Here is an 8,482-nt window from a genome sequence, read left to right on the forward strand (position 1 = left end):
TAGCCTCAGCATATTTATACAGCAGGACACACATCCTTATTCCTGAAAAAATATCAATGTTCCTGTGGTGCCGAATTCCAGAGAAACTTTGTTTGGCATTGTCCTGAATATTTTTAATGTAGTTTTCTGATTTTCAGTTTATGACCTTAAAGACTTTATGCCTATGAGGGGTAACAATTTCCGCTTTCCTTAAGCCTGCTTGTGCTTACAATATCTTGCTTACTGCCCTCCAAACAAATGTGCCAGTGGTGTTATTTATTGCTTTTCCACATTTCTAATAAAAACTTTAATCTATGCCTTCCATTTGTCAAGAAGATCATTCCCTAAGTAAACATGTGGATGAGACAGTTCTTATGAGGGAAATTTCAGTCTGTGTGGTCACTGGTTTCATTCCACATGAAATATTTGGTGGCTAGACTGTAATTTCTTATATTCTGTCTGATTAAAAGCCCTGAGAGTGTCCAGGGTTAAACCCTGCATGTGCATTATGAATGAGAAGAAGGCATAGACTCAGGGGCCCTGAGCTGAACCCCACTATTCAGGATTATAGGCAAATACATTTCTTCCCTCTTTAGGCCTCTGTTCCCACAACTTCAAAGTGAGGCTTTAAATGAGGTGACTTGTTGATTTTTCTCCAACCTTTTAAAACATCTATATAACTATCATGAAGCTTTCTAAAATCTATTCTTAAATTTTAAAAAAAAAAATATTTAGAGGGGAAAAAATGTAAGGCACTCCAGAAAATAATTCTGGACGATTTTACTTCAGAGGCTGTTTGTATAAACTTTGAGATGAGCTCTACCCCGGGCTGTGCAGAAGTTTACCTCAGGTAACATCTCAGCAGCTTTGTTGGGACCCCAGATGTGTGTGGCACTCAGTGTGCTGCACAGGCCAATGTGAACCGATGACCTGCATGGCATCGCTATGGTGTCTTTGCCACCGCTAAGCACCCATCCCCCAGGCCTGAGGTCTTTAGATCCATCCTGCACTTCTGCTCTTTGCTTCCTCCACCATTAACCAACCCGCATGCCTGCCCTAACCCTTCAGTCCCATGCCTATCACCCTAATTCAGGCCTCGGGAACTGCAACCTAGTTTATTTTAATCACCCAACATCTATTATTCCTTCTTCCAAGATCATCCCATTTTTAAATTCAAACCATATTAGGATCTCAGATAAATTTTCTTAATAGAGTTCTAATAAAATTATTCTCAAGCATATTAATTGACTCCCTAATGTCTACCAGATAAGTTTCAAATCCTTTGGTCTATTAAAAAGAGTCTTTTAAGATCTAATCTCAAACATCTTTCTTGTCTTCCTAATCTACTTGGTCATATTATAGTCTTTCAAGACCAATTCATAGTTAACCTTTTCTTAAAATAAACCTGCAGACATTAGAATAATCTGAGCTTCCAAACTCACTCTCATAGCACTTATGAGTTCCTAACATGAAATATAGTTTTTGTGTACCCATTAGATCACTTTTTCACTAAAGGATGAGACCAGATCTTTCTTTGATAGTATATTCTCCATTATTATCCTCTATTATTCAAAATTCAACTATATATACATTTTGAATCAATAGATGGTTTGTTAAAGTAATGTAAAAAATACCCCCTCTGAGTTGTATTTACTTCTGAGATAAAAATAGAGTTGGAGTTATTTTTATACTTTTATAACTACAAAGTAAAAATGAAAAGGTATGTTACACTGGAATATCTTCTTCCAAAACCACAAACAAGGTTCATTGGCTATTTCCTTAGAGAGAAAAAAGTTCTATTTATTGATTTAATAGAAGGATTTCAGTTTCACAAAAGGCCTTCATCTTATTTATTTATAAAATGTGTTTCAGTACTTTGCTAAATGGTATTATTCTACAAGATCAATTCTAGTCATCACTTTTTGGCTTGGCTATTAAAATTTCTCTTTTGAGCCATACACAGGACAATGTCTACCCTTTCTATCAGCAAAAGTCAAGGGGCTTCTTTAGTTTTCAAATAAATATACCTTCCCATCCATCAGGTTGGAGAACAGGACTAAATACATATCAAGGATAAATAACCCCATTAGTCAAAAGAATGGACTCATCAATCAGTCTCTGACGTTAAATATTTGACAGGTGCCAATGAGCTCTTTACAATATCACCTTTTAGAAATGAAGTCGTTAAAAGAGTTAACCAAGGTGATTTCAAGGAGACTCCCAGACTAACAGGGACAGAAGACACCATGTGAGGCCCCTTAATGCTGCAGGATGAACTAAGAACCAGAATGTACTTTGTGATATTTGTAAGTGACCCAAAGAGCTAAAAATAATCAACATTTTCACAAAAGGTGGCATACAAAGGTTATTCAAATATATTAGAGCACAGAGTAATATAAATATTTACAAATACCATAACGTTATTCACAATTGCTTTTGCCTTCTTAAGTAGAACTAAAATATAGCACCATAAAATGGGGCCATATTCTTTATTTATTTATTTTTTTTTGGTTTTGGTTTTTCTCCAGTACCAGGAACCGAACTCACAACCTTGCGCTTGCCAGGCAGGCACTTTGCCACTGAGCTAAATCCCCAGCCCCTGGGGCCATATTCTTTTTGAAGCATTTGGAGTTGCCTTTCTACAAAAGTCTCTTGAAAACAAATAGATGTGTAGACACAGAGACACTGATATCTCTGTTTGCTTTATTTGAATCCAGAAATCTCCCAATCATGTGGGCAAAATGAGATCTGCTGTGTTTGACAACCCAGATGAATCTCCCTCTGCCCTCTGCCTCAGGCAGACCTTGTTCCCTGCTCTGGTGAGTGACCCCCTCCATTTGACCATTAAGACTGGATGAGTATGGCGGGGATAGGGCATTCTTGCCCTGTTCTGTGGCTATGGCTGTATTTCTAATTTGGGAAGCTGCATGAGGAACACCTACAAACTGAGGCAAAAGAGACACAAGAGAACCCCGAGTACCACTTAACATCCAGAAGCAAGTACAAAATAAAAACGCTTGAAATTCATACCAAATGCAAATCGTTCGCAAAACTGCCAAGTAGTGAAAATTAATCTGAGTTTTTATTCATTTATTTCAGTTATCATCTCCTCGACAATATCTTTCTCTCCAGATTCCTGACCCCTATTACATATAATTAACTGAATCATTCTCTCTCTCTGTTTCTGTCTCTATCTCACTGCCTCATAAATATATTACCCAACAGTTTTCTTATTTCTATCTCAGGCTTTTCTCTACACAGCTGTTGACTTTCAATAATACTGATCAATAATGGAAACTATGGGGCTGCGAAGAGGGGACTGGGTGGTCCTTTTGCCTGAAGGTGCTGATGAGGGTCTCCATTTGGCTACTGAGGCTGAGACGGATGCCCCGGCAGGATTTTCTGTTTTCCGTAATATTTAGAGGCCTCAGGAGACCAGAGGACGGCAGTGGCCAAGCTCCTAACACTGCCAGCAGGACACCTGGCCAAAGTGACCTTTGAAGATGTGGCTGAGTTCCTCTCCCAGGAGTAGTGGGACCGCCTGGGCCCTGCTAAACGGGGTGATGATGAAAACCTATGGAAATGTGGTCTCACTGGGCTGTCCAGGATCCAAGCCTGATGTGATCTGTTAGCTGGAGCTAGGAGACTTCTGGGGCCTAGATGAGCACAGGCTGCAGAGAGCCGGGGCTGAGGAGTGGCTGCTCAGAATGCAAAACCAAGGAAGAGAATCTAAACACAGACTTGAGCCTAAAGCTGTTAATTTCAGAAGAGGCAACATTGATTCTGGGGAAGACACCTTTAAGAACATAACACCAAGCGGAGCTTCTGCCTGAGTCCAAGCCCTGCTGGCCACCTTGAGGCTCAGGGCTCCAAGGGAAAGAAGCCACTCACTCAGTACCAGGCAGTTCCTAATGGAAACAGACCATTCATATGCATCCAGTGTGGCAAATGGTTTGGTCGGAGCTTCCATCTCTCAGCATCAATGAATCCACACTAGTGAGAAGCCCTATGTGTGTAGTGTGTGTGGGAAAGCCTTCAGCCAAAGCTTAGTCCTTAGCAAACAGGAGAATCCACACAGGGGAGAAAAGCCTTTAGCAGGAGCTCAGACCTTGCACAGTGAGAAACACAGGTGAGAAGCCTTATGCATGCCTGGAGTGTGGGAAAGCTTTACTCAGCTCTGGCACCTCCTTCAGTACTGGTGCACCTATACAGGAGAGAGACCCTGTGTGTGCCCCTTGTGTGGGAAGGCTTTCAACCACAGCATGGTTCTGAGGAGCCACCCCAGGGTGCGTGGAGGGAGAAGCCCCACCAGTGTGGGGTGTGCAAGAAGACCTTCAGCACAAAGAATGCTGCAGCACCAGTGCAGCCACACTGGAGAGTTAAGCGACTGCTCTGTCTGCATCCAGCAGTGTGCACGCCGGGGATTAGCAGCAAATGCAGCAAGTGTGAGGAAACCTTCAGCCGCCACTCCACACTGATGAACCATGAGCACATCATCCATACAGAGAAGCCCTATGCATGCTACGAGCGTGGCAAGGCTTTCGCGCAGCATTCACATCTGATCCAGCATCAGACGGTCCATACTCTGGAGAAACTCTACGTGTGCAAGGAGTATAGGCACACCTTCAGGGCACGCTGCTCTCTGATCCAACATGAGAGAATTCACATGGGTGAGAAGCCTTGCCAGTGCACAGAATGTGGGAAGGCAACTTCCCTTTAGCTTGAAGGCAACTCTGATTGTGCATCTGAGGACTCACAAAGGCAGAAGCCTTACAGGTGCAATGACTACGGCAAGCCTCCAGCCAGTACTCAGTGTGTATCCTCACCGGGGATTAGCCCCTGAGTGTGGCAAGTGTGGGCACCTTCAACCAGCACGGGGACCTGATCCAGCACCAGAAAGTGCACAGGAAGCTGTGACCCGAGGGCGGCCCTCACAGGCACTTGCAGGTATAGATACTGCACAAGGAGCACAGGCAGCCTCCTTGCCAGGGAGCTTAATACCTCTAAAAGACACATTGAGTGATCCACGCAGTCATGCGCACAGAGAAAGGCACAGGCATGTTTCTGTGGAAAAGCTTCCGAGAATGTGTTTCTCTTCCTGAACATCTTGAAGTTACATAGGAGGGTGATGGCACATTTATAGCGAATATTGATAAAGATAGCCGTAATTCTGTTTCGCTAACTTCAGCTTATTTGAACTTAAAAAAGTGTAAAGACTGTTGCGTCAATCAAACTTATATTCCAAATAAAGTTCTTCACCTTAGACCTACCTACCTCTCCTAAATACAACTGGCCATCCTAATTATTGTACTTAAACTTAGAATGTTGTACTATTTTCAGTACTCTGTAAAAAAGGTAAAGTATTGCATGGATAAAGTCATATTTTAAAAAAACTATTGTCAAGTATCACCATGTGAAATAGCTGAAAATTCTAAGTGCATGGAAATATCTGTTTTGTATTCAAAAAACAGTTTAAAAGTTAAAAAAAATAATTGAAACTATCTCACCATCATATTCCTCCCCCAAACGTGGCATCCGCAAAGTCTTGCGCCTCTTTGTTAGATAAAGATCTTGTTTTCCATCTCATGGGAGCATATTCCATTGTTCACAATTTCAGACTTGAGTGATAATTTTAATAATTAGACATTTATAGCTGGGCTAGTTTCACTTTTATCAAACCAACTCATATTCCTCACTACCAGTATTTTGCTGTCTGCCTAAAAGGAATAGAGCACTGGGAATAAACAGCAAGCATCAGTGAACGAACTCAGCAGCCACAAACAAATTACCAGAGGCATGTACCTTCCTGCGAGGCTGAGAATTATGGAGGCAATACTGCATGATGGGATATGTAAGTACAGCCTTACAGGATCATGTGTGGATGAAATCCAATTAAGTAAAGCACTTAGGAAAATTGCTTTCTACTGTCTGGAGGAGAATTTATCACAAGACATGGTTTTTAAGTGAAAAACCTTACATGTAAACCTGGGCTAAGTGTTTTGTCCAGGGTGACACAATAAGGCAAGTGATAGAGATTAAAATAGAATGCTGGAAACAAGCCTCCTGATCTAATCACCAGGCACTTTTGCAAGTTTATCTGCAGAAGCCCTAATGCAAAGCAGAACCTTAAGAGTGAGAGGTCAGCATCAGAATTGCAGCAGCCAACCAGACAGCAATAGAAATGGAATTGATTGCTTCTGTGAAAAGTGATAAAATTTTATCAATGAGGACACAACAAAAGAAAAAGTATTGCAACCGTATGTATCATAAAGGGAAAAGCATGCTCTCCACTAAGATAGCTTTTGCTAATCACTCATCACTAAAGATCACATGACATCTGACCCTTTAATCCCAGCATCCCGACTCAAGGGATAATCAGGCAACTTAATTATGCTTTTGTCTGTTTTTTCAAAAATCCATTTTGCTATGATTTTTCTCATTTATTCAAGCTTTTACAGAACATATGCTAAATATCAAGTGCTATGGAGGGGACAGAAAAATGTGCAGGGCTTATGCTTATCATTTCAGGATCTTGGGTTTGTTGCTCACATATATATAAATGAAATCTCTTGATACAAGTTTTTGAGTGCTCTAAAAGAACTAAGGGTAGAATTTTATGAGAATGCAATAGGGGAGGTACTGAGCGAGATCAAGAAAGAAGTATTGCTACGGCACAGTAAATTACAGTTAAATCTGACTGTGGGGGCTGCAAAATTGGTAGGAGAGATGGGAATGACATGGAAGAAGAGAATTCTGAAAAAAGGGAACATCTTAAGCAAATAGACCTTCTGCTTTAAGTATTTAAAGGATTTCCTACTTCAGAAATTAATGTCTCACATCGATTCCTCATTGTTTCAAATGTAATCTTAATTATCCTTAGTTTTCTGACCTATAATATGATGATGGTGAGCATGTGTCTAGCGTGCTGGTTGTGAGGGTTAAATGAGGTAGCCCATGTAAGGACGTCCCTAGAAACTTGGTACATTGGGAGTTCTGCAAATAATTATTACAATTATTTATTCAGTGCATAGCAAACATCAATCTTCCCTTTCCAGTGGAGATGTGTTACATGAGGCAACCAGTAGCCCTACTCGTAGAGGAGAATCAAAGTTACACCCAATCAATGATATTGCTTCAGTGGACTCTCACATGCTTAAACACCACACATATTAGGTGAACTAGGTCACTGTTATTGGAGAAAGAACCATTCAATCAGCCAGCCATGGAGAAAGAAAGGCCAGAGCTGCAGAGTGTCAGGTCTTGATGGAATGAGAAGCAAGCTGATGGATTTTGGTTTAGAGAAAACAATCTCATGTCCTAGTGGAGAGCACTTGCAGAAAATAAGACAGCAGAAAAGCTTATTGTTCAGAAAAAACTTTGCCTAGGTCTCAGTTCTGACGGGAGATCCCCTCCTGAGGTTGTAACTTGTGGACAATCTGTGACAGTCTGAAAATTTCATCACGAACCACACGTAAAGATAGCTGGGCTTCAGCTGTGGTAAGGAGCAGGCTGATCAACTTGCACCATTTGTTCAAAGGACTATTTTCCTCTGGCTACTCAATGAAACTTAAAAGCATTTCATGAATAAAGTGGCCAAAGGGCATGCAAAATAAAAATGGCCATGCACTGCGTGTTATTAAAATTATTTTATGCTGCTGTGAGTGAATACTTTTAAGAATGACTGAGAGGAGAAGAGAGTGCGGAGGCATTCAGGAGACAAGTGGGGAGGGCCTGGTACAGACAGCATGTGAGAAGCATCTAAATATAACTTGCATTTGTCATTTGAGGGCCCAAGATACAGTTTGAAGAATAATTAAGACTGAATCGCCCATTGAAAAGTGACAGATGCCCACGCTCTGTTGGGAAGTAAGAGGAAGTGAGAAAATTGGCTTCTTACTACATCAATTACTTTATAAAGAAGAGCCTAGAGAAAATGCAGGAAAAGATCTTTGCGTGCACAATTTTCTTTCATAACTCATAAAGCAAGAATGTAGCAGACTCAAACTTCAGCCAAAGTCTTCTCCCTCCATGTCCTCAGTCATTAACATTTCTATACTAGTACCAAAGATTTTTACGGAAAATAGTCTTTCTCTGAAGGCATTCTTCCCTTCATTTACTCTTTCATTATGATAGTAAGTGAATTCTTCTGGGAGTCCCAAGCCCTGTGTGCCCTTAGAAAATCTCTTTAGAATATAGCCTTCACAGGCTTTGACAACAAATCCATATGGTGGAGTGGAGGCTCCTCTCTCTCTCTCTGTCTATCTCTGTGCAATGACAAAGAAGGTGAATACAGAGGTTGCAAAGACTGTATCAAGTTCATTTCATGTGTGAAATCAACTGCAAGAGATGGCTGTGTGTTCTCCAGCCCCTTTGCTGATGGAAGCCTGGGCACCTGCCACTATAGGGTCAGTAGTGGCACCTTGCACAGCAACAGTGCCCTGGAAATAAGGCATTGGGAAGTGGTTGAGTGCAGCCCATATTCACAGATAGGATACCATCTTTC

General features: G+C 41.2%; 1 pseudogene; it reads left to right on the top strand.

Moving 5' to 3' along the window:
- The first annotated feature begins 3,278 nt into the window (after positions 1 to 3,278).
- On the top strand, positions 3,279 to 4,896 carry LOC102021690 (annotated as a pseudogene).
- The last annotated feature ends 3,586 nt before the right edge of the window (positions 4,897 to 8,482 follow it).

The sequence above is a fragment of the Chinchilla lanigera genome, unplaced genomic scaffold, assembly GCF_000276665.1.
Source record: "Chinchilla lanigera isolate Chin_1 unplaced genomic scaffold, ChiLan1.0 scaffold00026, whole genome shotgun sequence".
NCBI classification, from domain to species: domain Eukaryota; kingdom Metazoa; phylum Chordata; class Mammalia; order Rodentia; family Chinchillidae; genus Chinchilla; species Chinchilla lanigera.